At 42.0% G+C, this 23,756-nt stretch overlaps 1 protein-coding gene across 1 annotated transcript in view; it reads right to left on the minus strand.

Moving 5' to 3' along the window:
- LOC126249646 (GTP-binding protein Di-Ras2) overlaps positions 1 to 23,756 on the minus strand; it is an 872,182-nt gene that overhangs the window by 208,972 nt on the left and 639,454 nt on the right. The window lies entirely within an intron of this gene.

Consider the following 23,756-nt stretch of genomic DNA (forward strand, 5'->3'; position numbering starts at 1 on the left):
GATGTCTGCCTATTACACATTACGACCCTCTTGAAGTGTCGGCGGTCTATGTCAGTCAACAGAAGAGGTCGGCCTGTACGCTTTTGTACTGTACGTGTTTCTTCACGTTTCCACTTCATTATCATATCGGAAAAAGTGGACCTAGGGATGTGTAGGAGGTATGACACAAGTGACACCCAATCACCCGACCGCGTTCGATGTCCGTGAGTTCCGCATAGCGCACCATACTGTTTTCTCTAATTGTCTAATGACTACTGAGGTCGCTAGTATGGAGTACCTCTCGGTAGGCAGCAGCACAATACAGCTCATATGAAAAACGTACGTTTTTGGGGGTGTCCGGGTACTTTTGATCACATAGTGTAAGTCCGTTCATTATGGTTATTCGTAATGGTTGCTCTTATGAAAGGTTTTATATTACATCCTTTGGGTGTTGTTGGCATTCCACGGCTCGACCTATCAAATGGTTCAAATGGCTCTGAGCACTATGGGACTTAACTTCTGAGGTCATCAATCCCCTAGAACTTAGAATTACTTAAACCTAACTAACATAAGGACATCACACAAATCCATGCCCGAGGCAGGATTCGAACCTGCGACCGTAGCGGTCACACGGTTCCAAACTGAAGCGCCTAGAACCGCACGGCCACTCCGGCCGGCTCGATCTTTCACTAATTGCGTGTGCTAAACTTACTATGAATTGCGAAACTGAACTTGTATCAGTCCGCAAAAGTTGCAACAGTTTCGTGTCTTTCTTGATTTAGTAGACTATAATCTGGTCATAGAATCGTATTCTTGTTATTTACTCCGAAACATTATGCAGTCAGTTCAGTCACTCTCCCCTTCAGTTTACTTTAATGTAGGGTTTTCTCGAAGTCATTCAGGGAATTAAATTTTTTAATCGAGGGATTTCCTGAAGTAGTTTTTTATGTGATTCCTACTACATCCGACTTAGGCTGCACGTGTCTTTCGGATGCCAAATGACTTCTGTATTATGTTCACTTGATTTGGAACCAGTTATATAATCTATCTTGACATGCTACTTCTCATTTTCATTTCCCTAATTCATTAACTGAAATTCGAGTACGTAGTGGCATAGTCTTCATCTACTGCAGTTTCGTGGTTACGTTTTATAATGTGTCACCTTTGTCTAAACTAACTATTGCACATGATATAATTTGCCAAGTATTTCATGTCTCACATGGTTTCCCCTATTTCTAACAATACGTACCCTGTTATTTTTCCTACTAATTTCAGCAGAGAAAGACGGAAGCTGAGTGGAGAGACGCTGTAAAGTGCACCTGTTCATGTTACACAAACTAAATTACACAGTGTTATATCGATGTCACTATCACTACTTGGCAACTTAAGAATATTCAAAGATTTCGAGCAGCAACATTGTTCAACTGCCTGTAAGTCGAACTGGTACCAGTTATTCTCTTTTAGGATTTGTGTATTGTGATTAAATTAAGGGGCCTCGATCCTTATTGCTTGGCGTTCGACTATAAGATGTTCACTATTACATTTTGGCAGTTTTCACAGTTTTGAATGATGTCCTATGATCGACACTATGCCTGCAATTTATTAAGTTAGGCGACTTACGTAAATATGAAGTGCTTATTTAACTTAGTTTTCATTATCGAAATCAGATAGCGTTCATTAGTTATTTGGGTCACGGATTTGTTTATAATCAAAGTATAATTTCACTAACTGTGGGTTTGACTGTTCTTCTCAAACTAGTAGTTCAATTACAAATAGAGCAACCATCTAACAAATTTTTAACTGAGCATCGATGAGACTTGTGCTTCCACGATCGCTGTAGCCTGCCGACAGATCACATGATCCTCCATTCAAAACGCCACTGTATTTTAAAGTATTCAGAGGGATAAAGCCGCAGAAGAACAGGGATAGCAACTAATTCAGTGAACAAATATTTCTTCGTTTTGTTACTAGTGAGCCGCAATGGCACATCTGCTAATGTAGCACTGGTAGCACAAACGGACGATTATCGTCGAGTCTCAGAATCAACCAGTTTGCCACTCAGATATCTGCCAAAGTGGTTTTATTGTCACTGAATCATGACCTGTCCATCTCAAACTGTTTGCATTATAATCTTATTTTATTTCATTACTCGTAAAAGGTCTGATAAAATTGTTCCTTTATTTATTTGTGTGGTGATTAATTCACCATTTGTCTCCTTAGCGTGCTATTATTATTCATCTGGTATGTTTCGCTATACACTTAAATATCATAAAATGATTGTTTATCGAATGTAAGTGCGACTCTTCTCAGGCTACTGTCTGTAAAGCGCCCTTCCTATACTATATTTTTGTCGGCATCGCTAATCGTGAGAAACGTAACACATCGTAAAGTCTGGATATAAATTCAGCATGCAAGCTCATGCTTTTCTGCACCACGGTCATGGCACGAATTTTTCGTACCGATTCCCGTTCTTATTTGGTATTCGGCTAAGTGAAAAAGCTACTTTAGATGCTATCTCGTCATCAAAGTCGGTAAATTTCTACACCTAGACTATGACTAAGCCATTTCTCTGACAACTGATGACAATAAATCCACACAACGGCTTGAAATGAGGATATAGGATATACATCAACAAAAGAAAAAAAGCGTAATGGAACTTAGTTGAATTAAATCAGGCGATGGCCAGGGAATTAGATTAGGAAACGAGACACTAAAAGAAGTAGATGAGTTTTGTTATTTGGGCAGCAAAATAACTGACGATTACCGTAGTAGAGAGGATATATAATGGCTTCGAAAGAAGAGAAATTTCTCAAAATTGAATAGAGATTTAAGTGTTGGAAAGCCTTTTCTGAAGGTATTTGTCTGGAGTATAGCATTGCATGCAAATGAGAGGTGGACGATAAACAGTTCAGACAAGAACTGACATTTGGTGCTACACAAGAATGCTAAAGATTAGATGGGTAGCTAATGTAACCAATGAGGAGGTACTGAATCGAGTTGGGGAGAAAATAAACGTTGTCGGAAGGACACGTAACGAAACACCAAGCGATTGCTAATTCAGTGTTGGATCAACGACAAAATCTTCAAATTATATTGCATTCTGTTAGGGGCATGTTCGTATAAATGTTCGGTAGGTCCTCATTAAACGGTCTCTTCTGAGTCTCATTATATATTAGATACATTCGTAGCAACAAGTATACAACTGTGTAGAGTACGGCACGGTTATGTTTCATAACGTGAAACATATCAGTGTTTCGGACAATCTTTTCGGTTCTAGTGACAGTTACAGTAATGTGTATCATCCCCTTGAGATCTCTCCAAAGAAAAAATCTGGAGGTGTAAATAATACAATCGCAGTATTCACACAACAAGTCCTGTTCGGAGCAATTAGTTTATTTAAAATTGACGGTTAACTGTGCTCACGCGTCAGCTCTGAAATGTGCTAGGATTCTCTCCTGTCCTATTCACGAACAAAAAATTACTACCAAGGAAGATCGAAGTAATGCACAAAAAAATATAGCTTCATTTTTGTCTTTAGTGGGATCTACGATACGCCGAATATTTGTGACCAGTTAAAACCACATGCCAGACTAGGATTTGAACTCCGATATCTCTCTTTCAAGGACAGCTTGCCACAAATTGCGACATTCGAGTATGCGCCACAGAGATCTCAATGTGTAAATTAGCTACAACTTCCTCACCATTGGGGCTCACATGAAGGCTTATAAAAAATTATTTTTCACACGAACAATCTGCGACTGAAACAGAAAAGGGCGTAAAGTGACATTAGTATACAAATTACTCTTGGCTACACACCATATGGTTGCCTTCGGATTATAAATGTAGATGCAGACCTTCATGCTCCACAACGTCTCTTCCAGGATACCACTGAACAAACACTCAAGGAAAAAACGATGTAGAAGAGAGGGAGACTTAACTATAGCTTCAGGGTTGCTACTGAAATGCTTTGGAATTCGAACGATTGATCTCATTTTTTAAAAATATTGAGAAAATGCTGCTATTTATTACAACTCATACGGGAATACTTAATATATTGTTTTTGTTCCTTACTCTTTAACACTGATGTCGTAACGACTCAAATGACTAAAACATTAAGCGACAAGAGATTAATAAACAGGCAGTTCATTGGAGATTAAATGGTGTTGTATGTGGATTTCGTAGTTTGTGAGCTTTTTTTATTTTAAGGTTTGTACAGAAATAACAGCTGACGAGACCACTGAGCACTGCTGGTGTTGGGAGGTGACATTTGGATACAAGAAATACATCAAAAAGCCCGTCTCTTTACCCGCACAAAGGATTCAGAAATAGCCACAGCGCTGGGCGGTCGGTGGGCTTGGTTTGGGGATCGTTGGACTGTGTCTTATAGCGCCTCACAGTCATATTAACGACAGTTAATGAACTCACTGCGCTGCAAAGCCGGCCGCCCTTCTGAATTAGAAGCCTGTTTCAAAACGTATGTTGGTTTCAGTTTAGGCGTTTGTTTCTAAGGTTACAAAGAACAGTCGAGAGTTACTTTAATTTGTATGTTACTGCGCGTTACTTTTATTCCACAACATTGCGTTTTAAAGTCTATAACTTACTGTTTTAACACACCGTTGTCATTTATCTACATTAACAATGAGAGGTATCAATTGATGTGGAATACCAGCAGTTGACGAGATTGTAACTGTCGGAATATCAATAAATGAAAACCTAACTGTCTTGCTGTGACATCTGTGGAGATTTGTTGTTGACAAAAAGAAACTAGTTAAAAATGAACGAAAATAGAGTAAACAGAGCTCCTATTGAAAAAAGCGCACAGCTATCTGACTCATTTTAATAGGATCCCATAAGATTTTATGGTTCTCGGCTTTTAATCGGCAGGTTGAAGGCTTTCCTCTAGGAAACCTTCTTCTGTCTGCCACAGATACACTTTATGTCAACTTAATTGCGATATAGGAACGAATGAAATGCCACGTAATACTTCAGGTCGACTTTACTGTGTTTTTATAGTTATAAGTCACTACAAACAGTTGGGAAGCGTGAAATTTGCTCATAAAAAGAGAACAGTTCTGAATTTGATTTTCACCGATTTTTCCACATCATTCTACGCAAATGGCAGATTTGTTGGTATTAGGTGTACAATGCTGTCACATTTCTATTTCCTTCTCCATTGCGAAGATATATGTTGTAAAATAGAGAAAATTTAATAGTGTATATTTATCATTTTTAATCTTATTGTCTGGATATTATTAATGTTTTTAATGTTATTTTCATTATAGAATTTCATTATCTCATATTTTATTATTCTATCTAGTTTTCTTCTACTGACAAACTTACCCATGGGATACACTTTGATTTCGATCGGCGCTGCATATGTTGTAGCGTAAAGGAAAAAAAGACACAAATATTTTTTACACGGACCCATACGGCCGTTAAAGGTGTGAAACACACCGTGAAAAAAACTGAATTTAATATTTCTGGATGAATACCGTTCAAACGGTGACACGTATAAAAAAATCAAATAAAAATTCTATTGTTTTTAATGCTCATCGGAGCGGTGCACCCAGATTTGACGAAACAGTCAGTTTCTTTGAAATCCCCTGTCCCTCTATTTTGTTTCTTATTTCGACATATGACTAACAGCAAAACGTGTGGCATCGTTAATACAAAATTCAGTCATATATGATCAACTAGTATTTCAAAGACGCATTTGTCAGAAATAAGCTTCATTGAAGCATACACATAACGGGTGCGCGTAAAGCGGTGTATAGATGTTTCTTGCTTATTTCTGACAAATGTTTCTTTGGAATAAAGCTTCATCATATATTAATGAATTTGGTGCTAACGATACGGTACGTTTTGATATTTGTCTGTCGAAATCGGAAAGAAAATAGTGAGGGCGGGGAGGGGAGTGGGAGGGATTTCGAGAAAATGATCCTTTTAGACAAATATGGTTGCATCGTTATATCGTTAATTAAAAACCATAGAACTATTATTTGGAGTTTTTTTACGTCTGTTACAGTTTCAACGGTATTCATTCAGAAATATTAAACTCAATTTTTTAAAGGATGTGTGTCACACTATTAACGACCAAATGGGAACGTATAAAACATATTTGTTCCTTGTTTTACAATATATTCAAAGCCGATCAAAATCGAAATGTATCCCTTGAGTTGATTTACTTGTGAGTATAGTGCATGCTAAGACGTATTCTATGACAATAGTCATTGTCACATATGTCTAAATGAATCAAAATGAAATAAATACGTAAATTACGGATAATCTTACATGTTAATATAATGTATAATCTTTGGAATTACTGGTAAGCGAAATGGTTTGACGGGGACATTAAAGATGCTTGTTTTAGTGGAAGTCACAAACTAATGAAACAAGATTAACAGTGTAAAAAAATTAGAAAGCTGCTAAAGGAGGGCGAAGCATGGTAACTGATGAGTAGCATCACGCTTTCTATGATTACAATCACTACACGTTGAGATGGACTTGTCGATACATGGAAAGCGTTGGGAAGCCATTATTATCTATGAACAGTCGACCGTTCCTCATAATTAAGAGATCGTTCGGCACTGTGTACAACGCACACAAATCTCACTCGATGGCATCCGATATATGTTAAAAATGTCTGTGCTTGGACACAAACAAATACGCTAATGTGAATGGAGTATTTTTTTGATTGTGAGACAATTCTGGAGTGACAGGGAGGTGTGTTATCTTGAGAAAGTACAGGATCCCTGCGAGGTGCTGTAGGCAAATGAACAAATGACCATGACTGAAAGGAATTCTCCTCTACAGCCGGTCGCTGGGAGACGACATCAGACTATCCAGGGCCCCATCACATCCTTTAGAACCATCCTCCACATGAGAATACATGTACCTCTTACATTAATACTACCCTGTTGGTGTGTGGGAGACTTCCCTCGAGAGGATTTTGGACATACTCGTACCATGCTATAGAAATGTACGAAAGTAAACTGCAGCTCATTAACCCAGGTAAACTCAGTTTATAATCCATAAAGAAATTCGCCATCTCATGAAGCATGGAAGTTGCCGTTGGTGGGGAAGCTTGGTTGCGTCAGCAATACGGATAGCCATACCGCAGGTGCAATCAAAACGGAGGGGTCTCTGTTGAGAGGCCAGAGAAATGTGTGGTTCCTGATGAGGGGCAACAGCCTTTTCAGTAGTTGCAGCGTCAACAGTCTGGGGAATTGACTAATCTGGCCTTGTAATATCAACCAAAACGGCCTTGCTGTGCTGATACTGCGAACGGCTGGAAACAAGGGGAAACTACAGCCGTGGTTTTTCCCGAGGGCATGCAGCTCTACTGTATGGTTAAATGATGGTTACATCTTCTTGGATAAAATATTCCGGAGGTTAAATAGTCCCTTATTCTGATCTCCGGGAAGAGACTATTCAGGAGGACGTCGTTATCAGGAAAAAAAAAAAAAAAACCTGGTGTTCTACGTATCGGAGTTTAGAATGGCGGATCCCTTAAACAGGCAGGTAGGTTAGAAAATTTAAAAAGGGAAATGGATAGGTTAGAGTCAGATATAGGAGGAATTTCTGAAGTTCGGTAGCAGGAGGAACAAGGCTTCTGGTCAGGTGAATACAGGGTATAAGAACGCGGATAAGTTACTATGAACAGCATAGTGAACGCATAATTTTAGCCAAGACAGACACGAAGCCCACTCCCAACACAGTAGTACAAATTTATACACCAACTAGCTCAGCAGATGATGAAGAGATTGAAGAAATGTATGATGAGATATAACAAATTATTCAGATAGTTAAAAGAGACTAAAATTTTTTATTGGTCATGGGGGATTAGAATTCCATAATAGGAAAAGGATGAGAAGGAAAAGTAGTAGTTGAATATGGACTGGGAGAAAGGAATGATGGAGGATGCCGCCTGGTAGAACTTTGCTCAGAGCATAATTTAATCATAGCTAACACTTAATTTAAGAATCATGAAAGATAGTTGTATACGTGGAAGAGACCTGGAGGCACCCGAAGGTTTCAGATTGATTATGGAATGGTAAGATAGAGATTTCGGAACCGGGTTTGAAGTTGTAAGACATTTCCAGGGGCAGATGTGGTCTCTGACCACAATCTATTGGTTATGAACTGTAGATTGAAACCGAAGAAACAGCAGAAAGGTAGGAATTAAAGGAGATGGGACCTGGACAAATTGAAAGAACCAGAATTTGTCGAGAGTTTCAGAAGGAGCATTAGGAAACGATTGACAAGAACAGGGGAAAGGAATTCAGTGCAAGAAGAAAAATGTGTGTATTTGACAGTTGAAATAGTGATGGCAGCTGGGGATCAAGTAGGGAGGGGGGGGGGGGGGGACGCGGGAAAAGGTACAATTATTGTGATGCGGAAACGGAGCGATTTATCTGTCGTCCAGAAGGACATGGTCATTGGTTTTCGGGAGAAGGTGGAAGCATTTCCGCAACGGCTACCTGTATGTCTGTAAACTGTTCGTGTGCCACCGTAGTCAAATTATGCCGTGCACGGCAAAATGGTGCTATCCAAAATCGGCGCCGACGACACTATGGTGCATCACGGGCCATAATAACTGGGGTGAACGACGGCTGCGGATATGTATACGGGTGAACAGACGAGCAACTGTTGAGCGACCCTGCAGCGATCATCGGAAGGGTCCAAGCCGGAGGCGTGAGCGTTATGGTCTGGGACATTCCCTGGGTGATCTCGTCTTTGTGGAAAGCACAGTGAATCAACACAAGTACGCATCTATCCTTGAGGACCATGTCCACCCCTACATGCAGTCTGCTTTTCCTCAGCACGATGGCATCTAGCCCGCATCTCGTGGTCGTGCGGTAGCGTTCTCGCTTCCCACGCCCGGGTTCCCGGGTTCGATTCCCGGCGGGGTCAGAGATTTTCTCTGCCTCGTGATGGCTGGGTGTTGTGTGCTGTCCTTAGGTTAGTTAGGTTTAAGTAGTTCTAAGTTCTAGGGGACTGATGACCATAGATGTTAAGTCCCATAGTGCTCAGAGCCATTTTTGAACGATGGCATCTACCAGCAACACAATGCAATGTGTCACACCTTCACAGTGCACGTACGTGGTTCGGAGTGCACCAGGCTTCAGTTACCGTACTCTGCAGCCATCAAACTCATCGGATTCAAAACCAGAATCTGTGTGTTCACCTCGATCGGGCGGTTCGCGCCATGGATCTTCAACCGACAAACTTAGTGCAGCTGGCCACGGCACTAGAATCGGCGTGGCTGCACTTTCCTGTTGGTACCTTCCAGAACTTCACTGACCATCTTCCTCCACGTCTCTCAGCGGTCCACTCTGCAAAAGGTGGCTACTCATCCTTTTGTCATACGGCCACGTTAATGGAAATGGACTATGTATAATACCCTTGTCCTTTAACTGAAATACTTTTGTCATCTATGGTTTCTTTTCCGTTTCTCTTTTAACATTCTACATAAATTTGGTTTTACTGACTGACTTGAAAACTTTTATCAAAAATGGACACAATCTCATAAAGAAGTATACTGAATTTATGTTTTTAAACCTTTCTTTAAAATGTTCAGTAATTTCGTCATTAATCAGCCTTACAGTTTTCTTGGAATGTTAATGGATTGTTCATGGAGCTAGGTTATGTAACGTATCTACATGTGCATTGTGCTCTGACAGTCCGTTTACTACAGGATGGGCATGTGTCTCTAATTTCTGTGTATTACATGAATACTTTACTGTAAGGGTACTACTATCTTGAGCAACTCTAGTTGGGAAATTTATGATTAATGCTAAATATATGTAGCTAGAATCACTTCTATATCACTTTTCTTGCCAAACTCATTCATGAAATTTACATTAATGCTTCCGCAAATTAAAACTTCCTCGTTTCTGTCTGATAGACAACACAATAATCTAAAACCCCTTTTCTTGTACAGGACGAGTCGGGAGGAAAGGTTCATGCTTTGAGGGGTGACAGTATTAGTGATTCTGAACAAAAAACTTAACATGGATATATGCCCTATTCCGAATGGTTACCGAGATAGAACACATTTAATGTATATTGTTATTTGTTTTCTCTATCATTCAAACGTTGTCACTGTTTGCAAACGTACTACAGCAGTGTAGAGGAAGTTAAGACGAACAGTCAGATACAGACATTTGTGGTCTATGAAATAGGGAAACTAGCTCATATGAACCTACAAAAACTACCTAAGCTACACTGCATGTGCGTCGCAGAGATTTTCAATATTCTCGCGCTCTCTTCGCGCAAACTATTAGTCCCACAGAGAAAAGTGAATAGCACAGTTTTTGCATGACATTTAATGTAGTTTAATTTTGTACTGCGACACGTTTTCGCTTTAGGGTGCGGTTTTCAAGTTATTAAAGAAAACGTACAGAAGTGATATTAATGTGTCCTATCTCGGTAACCATTTGGAATAGGGCATAAGTCCACATATATTGGAACGATTCATCGGTGGCTAGATTAGGTAATCGCTCTTTGAGCACACGAAGTAGTAGGCCATCAATACCCATTTCTGGCAAATGCCATTTTCATTACGATGGTTACTGACCAAATATGTGTCCGTGTGGTTTCGCGGACTGACGCTGATTATACGACATTAAGTGATGATGATTACAAAGTTTCAGAGTATAATCCCGAAATGAGCATATGGCACCGATGGCCGGGAGTCCCGTCCTGGCGAAGTTTGGCCACATCGGATGACTTGCGTGTCGATGGTGATGAAATGATGATGCGTACAACACTACACTCAGTCCTAGAGTGGAGAAAACCTCCATCATGATCGGGAATCGAACCCCCGCCCGCTGAATAGTAGTCAGACGCGCTAACCACTCAGTTAAAGAGGACAGACTATTATTCTGAAATGGGTTTGAACAGAATACGATCATACGGCATACTGCTTGAGACTCCAAATGCATTAGTACAGAATACTCTGTCCCTGTATGGTTCAACACACCAAAATAGATCTGGCAAAGTGGCATCACAACAATAATTTAAATTTCGATGATGAAATTAATATTTTACTGTGGGATTTCAAGAGTTATATAACATTTTATGTCAACACCGATGGCCTCAAAGCGTTTACTATTTGCGAGGTAGCCGCGTTATAGCGCATTTCCAGCGCCTCACATCACTTGAAATATCCCTCCCCTGGGGTTTTCCGAGACGCACAGGTTTCGCAGTATTCCCGAACCCCCCGCCCCCTCCTCTCCCCCACTTACATCACGCGTTATATTTGAAGATATAGTCAACAGAGTATCTCAGTCACTTCCAAGTGATCCGTAACTGTCGCCTGCGGTACTGGCGAAAAGTAAGCAAATCAGAGACGCATCCTAACCTGGAATATTTCACGGCGTATGGATAATCGCCTGTTACAAATCTAGCACCACCCACCCATCGACTATTACTGCCAAAGGATATTATAAGTGGATCGTCAGTTACTACCAGAACAAAGGCGCCTTCTGAAATATGTCTACAATTTTCAATGGAGACACTAGATAGCTTCCCGAAGATGAGTTATCAATGCCAACAACACTGTGCAGTTGCCTCAGCAGCCCACAAATCACTCCTCTCTATCACCATCTCGTTTCTGCCGTTTGGACGATACTTCCATACACAAACCCAATCCGACAAATCCGTCGGAGACATAGACTCTCCGGCGTCGCAACGCAAACAGCGCAAAATTCGATGCACCAGCAAAACGCACACATAGTCATTAGATCCTTTGCAGGCATCTCTCTCATTCACAGATGTACAACAGATTGATAAATCTAACTCGGTGGATGTCAGGCTCACAAATACTACTACACCTTTACCCACCAACCCCAACTCAACGTGGAGAGAGGACAATGAGGAACAACCTACAGTTTACGCTTAGCAAACATGTATCATAGCGAGTGCGGTGACGCAGTGGTATGACACTGGTCTGGTGTTCTGGACAGCGCAGCTCAAATCCCCGTTTGGCCACCCAGATTTAGGTTGTTGTGATTTCCTCAGATCGCTTAAGACAATGACCAGGATGGTTCCCTTCAATGGACAGGCTGATTTCCTTCCCCATCCTTCCCCAATCCAAGTTTACGCTGATCAGTAACAACCAAGTCGTTGACGTAAAGTTAAATTCTCATCTTCCTTCCTTCGTTTCTTATATTAGGGGACTTTTCACTTTGTGTTTTCTTTTTCTTCTTCTTTCCTTGTTATCACCAGTTAAACAGCGAGTTTGAATTTGATAACTTCATCTGACAGTTGCTTTCTCTGTTTCTCTTTGCAAAATCTCTTCATGAATTCGCTGTGTTGATTCTTCTGTTTCTGTGTCCACTGTTCTCCAGTGTTTTTTTTTCTTATTTAGCTTTCTCCGCAACTGTGTGATATGCAACGAGTGTTCCAAAGACTTAGTGTTCTCTTGCGATACCTGCTGTAGCATTCATCTCTCGTAAGACCCGCTTAACTTCTTCTAACCAAGTAATTTTTATCTTTTTTGAATTTATTGTTGTTCATCTAGTGTTACTCATTCTGTAGATGTGACCAAAGAGCTTCAAGTGTCCTCTGCCTGCTGCAACATAAAATTTTTCTAGTGGTTTGTATAGGACTGTATTTTTCCTTTTAATCCAAATCTCATTAATATTAGTGCGACCATAAATTTTTCTTGGAATTTTTCGTTCTTTCTTTGCAGTTTCATCAATTTTTGAATGGCCTCCTACAGCATTTTAATGTTTCCATTGATATTTTTATAGGGAAACATTGGTACATTGTCTCGGCACCTTTTCAATTGAGTTTTTAAGACTTCTCACTTTTTGTCTATTCATAAAAATATATTTAACACAGTAATACCACCTGAATCAACTTACCCCACTGTGGGAGGGTTTGCTCATATTATTTTGTCATTTAATCTTGTTAACATTGGCTGTTTAATTGAATGTGTATCAACTTTAATACTCACAGCTTATTTTAATACAAGTTCCTACAGCATTATGACAAAAACTGCAATCATAAACGGTGTTGTCATCGTTAAAATAACAGTTTGACAGAAACGTACGTCCAGAATTTTTATCACTCTTGTTCTGAACACCCGATAGGATCTTCACAGTTCAAACATTCATAAAAAATTCTTTCACATCATTTTTAACATATGGCTGATATACTGACCGCTTATTCATCACCTGGTTTGCTGTGATAAAATGCATTAAGACAACTAAGACAAGGGGCATTTTTTTAGAAAATAACGTTTTACGCAGAACGTCCATATTTCAGTTTAAAATGTTTTCTTATCTGTCTGGGGAGGCTTGTTGTTCGCGTCGTAACGCGTCTTTAACTGGGATATGTTTTTGTATTGCTGAAATTCTTTTCCGTTTGTTTGCTATCTTTTTTTCTTGGTTGGGATTCTCAAGCGGCTTGTCTTCCTCAGGCGTTAAGAAGCACGATTGCTCAGGTGATGTGACGTTTAATTTAAAAAGCGTCGTTAGTAACTTACGAGCCTACCATTGCGTTCTTGAGGAAGTGAAGTGCCAACTTCAGCAATTACATCACAACCAACAGCATTAGAATAATTTATATTTCTTATATCGAAGGCTGGAAGCCATTGTCGGTGAGAATGTCCCGATTTCAGTGGGGTAGGGTAGGTGGATTGCTGTGGCCTGTACTGTGGTTGCGAACCGTTGAGGGCTACGACGGGAGGAAGCCTGTCCGTCGTTTCTAGGTCCCTGGTTTAATAAATACATACAACATACATAAATTATATTTAGATTATTGGACTGTGAAAACAGCGAAAATATTAAGTAAATCACTACAAAACAAAGAAATATGTTACCTGAAACTTTTTGCGAAGCCATTTCTATCCAAGAAGTTTGCTGTCATTTCAGAAGTTTCCAGGTCCTACAATTTCTTGCAGTATCTATCTTAAGTTTTTCTAGCAATGTTAAACACATTGTTCACGTCCCTAACTGATGTTTCATACCATTTACTTCCATCACTATTAATCTAACAGTTGCTTGAGAAACATTACCTCTTTGTTTTCTTTTTATAATTTCGAATCATCATAAAAGCAAAACGGCAGGATGACGAAGAGAAAAAGCGTGACTACATTCGACGGTACACGTAGATTTGATACTTGAAAATATATGTTCTGCAATGTCCCATAAGTAGTACTTTCAAATGTACGTGACAATTGTTTTAGTAGAATACTTGAACTTAAGTTGTAGGCATCGAGAGGGAAAAAAAAACTTACATCGCATAAACGTGTTACAACCACCGTTATCACATGTTTGATCGTTTCTCCCCTTTTATGCACGCATTTTGCTTTCACTAACAAGAAAACGTGAAATGCGTGCACTTCTTTGTTCGACAGTCTAACTGCATTGACGCGTTTGTGTAAAGACGGTGGTATTGTTGCCACCAACCTCATTGGTCGGTGGCATGTTCCGACGACAGTTTGACGAAATAATTCCAATTTGCCATCGTGCCCCTCTGGCCAATGTGCCTCAGTCCCCCCTATCACTATGCCTAACCTCAACCGAGCAGGCCTATAGGCTCTGAGCACATGGGACTTAACATCTGTGGTCATCAGTCCCTTAGAACTTAGAACTACTTAAACCTAACTAACCTAAGGACATGACACACATCCATGCCCGAGGCAGGATTCGAACCTGCGACCGTAGCAGTCGCGCGGTTCCGGACTGAGCGCCTAGAACCGCTAGACCACCGCGGCCGGCAGCAGGCCTATACTCCGTGGCCAGCTGCCTACATTTTCGTCAGTATTTACGTTGCCAGCTGCCTACGTTTTCGTCAATAGTTGCGTGAAGCCAGTCTGGACATAGCTTTCTTCTGTCTCCTCACACAGCTTTACGGGTGTACCATGATACCATGCAGTTCAATACCAAACCTGAAGCAAGTAGAGCAATAACCTTTGAAGAGATAAATCCCTGCTCCTCCCATCTCCGGTGGTCGAGGGAAGGGTGGGGGGAGGAGAGGAACACCTCAACACGTTTTTAATACCTTCTAGTTATTAATATTTGTTGTGTCCGGTACACATAACTCTGCGTGACGGGTGGAATTTTTTCAGGAATTTTGCGAGAACGCGTATATGAACTTGTGTCATTATATTAAAGGATACTTCATGTCAGGTAGGAAAAACATTTTAACAACAGAACAAGATGTCATCATCAGGCTACAAAGATCTGAACAAGGTAGTTGACTTATAGTGGCTGATTTCCTGACTTTGAAAATGCGACACTCACAAACAAATTTATGCTTCAACACATAAGAACACCCCTTCTGCCACATAAGACCTAGCTGAGCTGCGTATCTACAACAATGAAGTGACAGTCATCTCCATCAAAGGACAAAGACAAGTTAAAAAGGTCAATAACGAAAATAATTAGCTCAAAGCCATCTCCGTGCGGCTTCCCCCGTCGGAGGTTCGAGTGTGTGTGTCGTCCTTAGCGTAAGGTAGTTTAAGTTAGTTTAAGTAGTGTGTAAGCTTAAGGACCGATGACCTCAGCATTTTGATCCCACAAGACCTTACCACAAATTTCCGAATTTCAAAGCCATCATACCACGCTGCACATGTTTTTTGTGACGAGTTTTATCAATGTACGACGAGATGGACATATATCAGAGGGAACCGGCAAGCCCTTCCGAAAATCCCCTTGTCTTGTGTTACCTCTGCTTTTGCGGGCAGTTCATAAGAGGCAGATATTAATACTACAAACACAAAAACACACAGCTGCATGGTCAAAATTCAATGTCTAAGGCCGGCAAAAACAAATAATTCACTTCTTCTATTGAATTTACTATGGTTTTTCTCACCGAATACTGTCCTTGGTACTGAATAGTTGCTTGTGGACTGAAGAGACAAAGAAATTGGTACACTTGCCTAATATCTTGTAGGGTCTCCGCGAGCACGCAGAAGTGCCGCAACACGACTGGCATGGACTCGTCTAATGTCTGAAGTAGTGCTTGAATGAACTGACACCATGAATCCTACAGGGGTGTCCATAAATACGTACGAGGGGGTTGAGATCTCTGCTGAACAGCACGTTGAAAGGCATCCCAGATATGCTCAGTAATGCTCATGTCTGGAGAGTTTGGTGGCCAGCGTAAGTGTTTAAACTCAGAAGAGTGTTTCTGGAGCCACTCTGGAGCAATTCTGGAAGTGCGGGGTGTCGCATTGTCCTGTAGGAATTGCCGAAGTCCGTCGGAATGCACAATGGACATGAATGGATGCACGTGATAAGACAGGATGCTTACGTATCTTTAACCTGCCAGCATCGTATCTAGACGTATCAGGGGTCCCATATCACTCCAACTGGACACGTCCCACACCATTACAGAGCGTTCACCAGCTTGAACAGTTCGCTGCTGACATGCAGGATACATGGATTCATAAGGTTGTCTCCACACCCGTACACGTCCATTCGCTCGACACAATATGAAACGAAACTTGTCCGACCAGGCAACATGTTTCCAGTCATCAACAGTCCAATGTCGGTTTGGACGGAACCAGGCGAGGTGTAAAACTTCGTGTCGTGCAATCATCAAGGACACACGCGTGGGCCTTAGGCTCCGAAAGCTCATATCGATGATGTTTCGTTGAATGGTTAGCACGCTGACACCTGTTGATGGCCCAGAATTAAAATATGCACCAATTTTCGGAAGGGTGGCAATTCTGTCACGTTGAAATGTTCTCTTCAGTCGTCGTTGGTCCCTTTCTTGTAGGGTCTTTTTCCGGCCTCAGCGATGTCGGATACTTGATGTTTTATCGGATTCCTGATATTCACGGAACACTCGTGAAACTTCATCACTGCCTCGGAGATGCTGAGCCCCATCGCTCGTGCGCCGACTATAACATCACGTTCAAACTCCACACTGTCATTGCAGCGGCAGTAACCGATCTAACAACCGATCCGGACACTTTTTGTCTTTCTATAGGCATCGCCGACCGCAGCGCAGTATTTTGACTGTTTACATATCTCTGTATTTGAATATGCATGCCTATATCAGTTTCTTTTGAGCTTCAGTGTAGCAACTGTTGACTGTGACGCTGCCATGAATGGCAGGCTCACTAGATTCGTCGTATTTTCTGTGTCTTCTGCCGGATCGACGGCTGTGAGAGATTCTCTACTGGAAACTCGTAACTTCCAGTTTTCGATGAAGTTTCAACGCTTTTTGTCTTATCCTCAATCTTCTTCCGTAATTTTATGTATGGTCCTCAAGAGCTTTTGCCATGACCTGTAGAAAAAGTACTGGAACCTATTTCTGCTATGTAAGTAGCGTTTTTGTTGTATTTTATTTTATGTATCAATTTTAAACTATTTCACCATATTAGTGCCAGAGGCCGAAGGTAGATGGCCATCGACAGTGAGTCAGTACTCGCCTTTGCTTCCCAGGTTTCTGATATGTAAATTTGCAGAGCAAGCAGTTTGTTGGTACAATTTCCTTGCCATTTTTCGATATCGTTGCTTCAATCGCGGTACGTTAACCAGTTGTTGCAACGAATAGTCTTGAGGAAGGTGGTGAGCCAGTTGTATAGACATGTTATTGAATTCGTCGCCGTCGGATATGGATGTCGAAAGCGTTGCTCCAAGCAGCTGCTATATACTCGAGGAGAGTACGTATGAGATACTTGTAGACAGCAAGACCAGTGTGGGTGGGCAGTGTAGACTGTTGGTTGAAAACTGAATATAGGTACCTGAGTCGTCTAACGGACCTGCCAGGTACTTTTCCATAATATGTAGGAGCCAAGTTAGGCGTCTGTTTAGCGTGACGCTGAGGTGTCGAGAAGATGACGCCCAGGTTGCGGCCGTTATTCTCACGTTGACGGGTGATAGAACTTCTGGCACGACTCTGTTCGTCATAATGATAGCCTGCGTGTTGTCTGGGTTGAAAGCTACCCACCATTTCATCGTTCAGTCGTCCAGCTGATTTATCACCGCCTGAAGTCTCCGTTGTTGTATCCACGCATTAAGGCTCTTGGTGGACAAGGCTGCGTCATCAGTGTATAAGGCCATCTTCACGTGTGGTGTGGTAGAGATGTCTTTTGTATGCAACGTACATAAGATCAGGCGAAACACTGACCCTTGTGGTACACCGAGGGCGATGGGACAACGTGATGAAACTCCGTCGACAGTACGTACATGGAAGTCACTTGTGCGTATATCCAAGTAGTTACGCAGTAATCTCACATGTGATACTGGGATCCCGTGTTTTGGCAACTTATACGGTAGATCCTGACGCAACACGCAATCGAAAGCTAGGATGACATCGATCAGGTAGGACTCCAAAGAACTCGTGGTGGTCTAAAGCCTCCAGTGCATCTTCCACCAAGCGAGTACTACAGTACTTGGTGGGTTGTACAATATCCTTTCCAGAATCCGAACTGGACATATGGTCGAGGAGGCGTTGCAGGAAGAGACGCTCGAACACCTTGGACACTCCAGAGAGAACGCTCATCGGACAATAGCTTTGTGTAAAGTAGGCGTCTTTCCCAGTCTTATAGACGGTCTCAATCTCCGCATACAACAGGAAAGTTGTCCGACCTCATTACTGGTTTTGCAAAGGGCCGCCAAATGGCTAACAGCCGACGGTGGCAGGTGGAGAAGCATTGGTTTGGAGATGAGGACCGTCCTTCCAGCCTTTCTTGCTGCTGGGCGGTATAAGGCAAGCAGAAGACCTTTTCAACAGTGCTTAGCTAAGTCTTCGTCATCTACGTGTGGTTATGGGAATCTTAGCAGCCTTTCATGAACCAGATTGACACGTATTTGGCCCATCGGATCACCAATTGACGGGAAATTGTTGGTAAAGACGTCCACCATGGCGTAGACCTGTGCACTGGGCTCGCTGACTGTTACATTTACTATTTGAAGTAGAGCGATACGAGTTGTTCTGTAAAGGAAGCGTCTTGTCTCCTTCCAAACGGAGCCATCGCTGAGTTTTATAGTGGAAACTCAGTTGGTCAGTATTTGGTTTCTGTGGTCGTCGATCTCTCTCCGTATCTCTCGGGGCATGAGGCTGAGCAGGCGCTTCGCTGCAGAGTTTCTGAGCCGTTATTCCGGACAAATCTTGTTCTTTTCGGTAAATGCGACACGCAACTTGGGTGGCAATCGACGTGTTTATAGTTGCTTTTGTGTCTCTTCCGGCGATGAAGTTTCTTTGAATGCGTCCAACACAACCTTTGATAAACTTTGCAGCGCTGTATCAATTCCTCCCTCTGTTGCGTCAGGAAAATTTGCGACGTCCGCCGAGAGACATCCCTGAAATCGTTCGCCGTTTGTGTTCTTCGTGTCATTGCCTCGTCTTGCGATAAAGGTGGCTTCGGCGTCCAGACGAAAAGTTACAGGTACATGGTCCGATGCGACAGCGTTCTTTACTTGCCCTTTGATGACGTGTGGAAGCCCTTTGACTACGCACACGTAGAACACGTCTGCTTGTCTTCGAGAATGGAAAGAATTTGTTTCTAGGGGACCAATAACAGTTGCTTGTTGAGGCATCTCCTGCCATTAGCGTTCGTGAGCCTTGAATTCCACCCAGCATATTTGGAGTTGAAATACCCTCCGCTGATATCGAATATGCCCCGTGGTGGACTGTATCCCGCTACATAGGCTGTTAGTCCTCGGGAGGGGGCGACAACGATAGAGGTTGCCTTAAGAGTTGCCAGGGCCGGTAAGTTCAGCTGATGACGTCGGAGGATGCTGCGTACGTAGCAAGCTGTACCACTCCCAGCCGTTAGGCGGTCAGTTCGGTAGCCCCAGTAGTTGGCGACTCTCACATTCAAGTGTGTTTCTCCCACGACTCTTGAAGATCTCTATGTATGGTAACTTATGAAGAGGCGTTGAAGGGTAGTGCTTGCTCCGTTGTGGGCATGGCCATTTGCGGCGCCGTCTATCTTCATACGAAAATAGCGTAGAGTTATCATCCTCGGCTGCCTTTCGAGCGGCGCACTAGCAGGATCGTGTCCCGTCAGAATGAATACTGCCGATCCTGCACGTTGCAACATCCTCAGAGGCGACGAAAACATAGATAACACCGATACGTTGATTCCTATTGAATAGTGAAACGTAAATTGGTTCAGTGGACATCGGAAGGAAGTCAGACTTCTAGCGAAGAGCAGACCATTGTACTTTTTCTTTACAGGAAACACGTCCCAACTGAGCTTTCTAGTACGTGAAATTCGGAACGTAGGAGAGATTCGAATCTGTGAGGACGACTCTTAAGTCGTACTTAGACGGAGCAGTCGGCAACAACATTGTCCGGAGCTACAAAGGTTCAGGGTGCGAGAATACACAACTGTAATCCGCCATAGAGTTTGAAAGCAGCACATACTCCACTGCTGATGAAACAGTAATTTTGTAGTCTGCACGTTAGACTGCGGCTAACCCATTTTCCGCGATATCCTTCCTTCCAGTAGTGTTAATTCCGCAAGGTATACGATAGAGCTCTTGTGATGTTTCGGAAGTAGGAAATCATTCCTGTGAAAGGCAAGGCTCCGGGTTTGAGTCTTCGTTAGGCAAAGAGTTTAAATCTTCCACAAAGTTTCAAAGTAGTGAAAAATCAAGTGCAGAGTAATAGATTTATTCTGGAAATATTTTAAAGTGTCCAAGAAGCCTCTGACGACGGTCTACCGACCCTCCGTAGAAAGAAAGAACCTAACTGGGCTAAAGAGGGAGAGGTAATCATAGTAGATTATACATTCAACTACTCTGACTAAACTTACCGCAATAAATACTGGACCTTTTCTCCTCTGTGGTGATATTAATGTAATGTGCTACTGGTTTTCTGTACCATCTGTTATCGGGGTCTAATTGTTGGAGAGTACCTTCTTACCAGAGGACTTGGTCTTCTGAATGTGGGACGAGGCATTGCCCCGACTCATCGAAAGTAGTTGTTTTAATTTATCCTCTCAAACCTGGGGAATATCTCGCTGGCCTTGTCGTTACCGTAGTCTTGTCTTCACCAGGTGCGTGGGAAATACTTTGGAGAGCCTCGTCTGCATTTATACATCTTCTTAACAAAGGCACCGCCTGATACGTATCTTCATCGAACTTGAGAAGGCCTACGTTAGTAACTGGAGTCGTAATATCCGCGAACCACTTCAAGTATGGGGTTTTGGGCGACATATTTCGGTTTACGTACCATCCCTGCGTTATTTCAGATATGGTACCGTTAACGTCCTATCAAATCGGGAGAATGGTGTCCCTCAAGGTAGCGTTTTAAGCGTAGCCCTACTTTTAGCAGCCGTTAATAGCACTGCGTTCATGGTACGAAACTTCGAAAGGCGTTTATTGTTTGTGAATAACTTGTCAATTGTCTGCATTTCTTTCAGGTTCTCATTAGGCGAACCGTGCTTTTAGGTGGCTGGAGCCATAGGTGGACTGAGAACTATGTGTGTGTTCTTTTTTATTGTTCACGTTTTGCTTTTAATCGTACAGATATGAAATAAGGAACACAATCTAATTTTGAAGATTCATTGTGGTTCTTGGACATTATATTTTACGATAAACTTAGTTGATTGCCCCATCTGAAGGATCTGAACGCATATTCCATCAAAGAACGAAACTTTTTTAAATATGTTGGTCAAAATCTGTTGGGTGCGGACGTCCACTTCAATTTCATACAGCCTTTGTATGATTCCGTCTGAATATGCTTTTACGTTGAAAGTGGCTGCTCTACCGTCATACTCTAAGATAACCGGTAAAATTCACTACGACATAATCAAGCTAGTCACAGGGGGATTTAGCACCAGCCTGATTTCCAGACTCTGTGCTGCAGCTGGTAAGTCACCACATTATATCAGGCAGCAATTTGTCATGGTTCAACAAACGCATAAGACGTTTTCGCTACCGCAGTCACCTGCTCACCTTACCGTTGGTCACCCATCGATAGAGCAACTTTTTAATGGCTTGACAGAAACGAGACCCTTTGAGATTCACGCAGAAAGCTATCCTTGAGAATTTTATGAAGAAACTCTTAATGTCTTACATCAAAATTGTAGTAAATCGCAACTTTATCTTCTTGAGAGGTCCGGAAGTATGTTAGATACGGCAGTTTTTTTTTTTAAAGAAGGCACACTTAATATTGTTTTGAAATCTCAACAAGTAAGTCTTACATCCTCGTGATATCCATCGGAGATTATCCAAAAACGTTCTTCAACTTGAAGCAACAGGAAGGAATTCCACTACCCCAGGCCCCACTCAACAGACTGGATTCCCCTCCTGGTCATAGGATTCTGGCGGACCACACATGCCATGTGGAGAGGGATCGCAGATTCTCAAAACCTCTTCGAACAAAACAAAAAATTTTCAGAGGTACACTGAACGTAAAATTAGGAAACGAAGCGTAAACACCGATTAACGTGCAAGCACCAGCAAAAAATGACAACAGGAAAGACCCACAGGTGTCAGAAGACTTATGGCAACTTCTGGAAGAAATCACTGACAAAATTCCTAAACATCACATCAAGATCCACTAGGTGACACAGTGGACAGTTAGGAAAAGAAAAGAACCACAGAAGAGTCAAAGGACTGTACACCGTTCACAATAGGAACAATAAAACGTGGTGAACACCTCATAAGCTTCTGCCTACAATTTTAATCTCAAAATTATGTCAACTCAGTTCAAGAAACCCAAAAAGAGCTGAAGACAGGAAAATCCCTCAATAAATCACTCGGAGAATTCCAGACTGACCATGTTTCTATCTCCATGAGGAACACCAAAGAAGTCTTCAGTGTAAAAACCAGGAGAGGCTTTTTTGAGTCACACTACTACTTACTCCAAATCAAAGTAAAATGTCAGTCCTACAGAAAGAGAAGAAGAGTAACCCATAGTTTTCGGACTGATACCGAATACCTAGAACTCAAAAAAAAAAAAAATGGTTCAAATGGCTCTGAGCACTATGGGACTTAACAGCTATGGTCATCAGTCCCCTAGAACTTAGAACTACTTAAACCTAACTAACCTAAGGACATCACACAACACCCAGTCATCACGAGGCAGAGAAAATCCCTGACCCCACCGGGAATCGAACCCGGGAACCCGGGCGTGGGAAGCGAGAACGCTACCGTACGACCACGAGCTGCGGACACCTAGAACTCAGCAAGAAGGAAATCGTTGAAGGAATCCATAGGGTGGATACCACAAACAGGTCTGAACTGGCGGAGAAAGTGAAGCAAACAGTTAAGTTAGATCGATACCCTGCGAAGGAGAGAAAATAGGTGGTGAAACAAGACATGCGATCAAGCTGTCGAATATAGCAAATCACGGAATGATTTCAACGGTCATAAAACAACAGAAAAGTGGCTGGTATTCGCTGAGGGACGGGGAAAGGCCTCTCAGATTATGCGGCGAGAAAAATGCAAATACAATAGATAAGAGGCTGCCTGAAATAGAAGAAGACTTTATCAACAACACTATCCGCTACCAACTTCGTAGCCTCTGCTTGCAACGACCTGATGGATCCCTGGAAATTAATACAAAGCATAATTGTGAAATTCTATCCAAATATTTCAGTACGCTTCTCAACTGTGAAGAGCCATATGAACAACTCCTATTTGAAAAACCAGCACCAAATCCTAATTCGCTTCCACCTTCACACGAAGAAATAGTGAAAGTAAGCAAATCATTAAAAAACCAATAGAGCACCTGGCGAAAATGGAACTGTTGCAGAATTATGGAAATTAGACCACAAAGGCATAACACGAAGAATTCGCAGAATGATATCGGAGGTCCGGAAGACAGAGAAAATACCAAAAGAATGGAGGTGC

This window comes from Schistocerca nitens, chromosome 3 (assembly GCF_023898315.1).
Source record: "Schistocerca nitens isolate TAMUIC-IGC-003100 chromosome 3, iqSchNite1.1, whole genome shotgun sequence".
NCBI classification, from domain to species: domain Eukaryota; kingdom Metazoa; phylum Arthropoda; class Insecta; order Orthoptera; family Acrididae; genus Schistocerca; species Schistocerca nitens.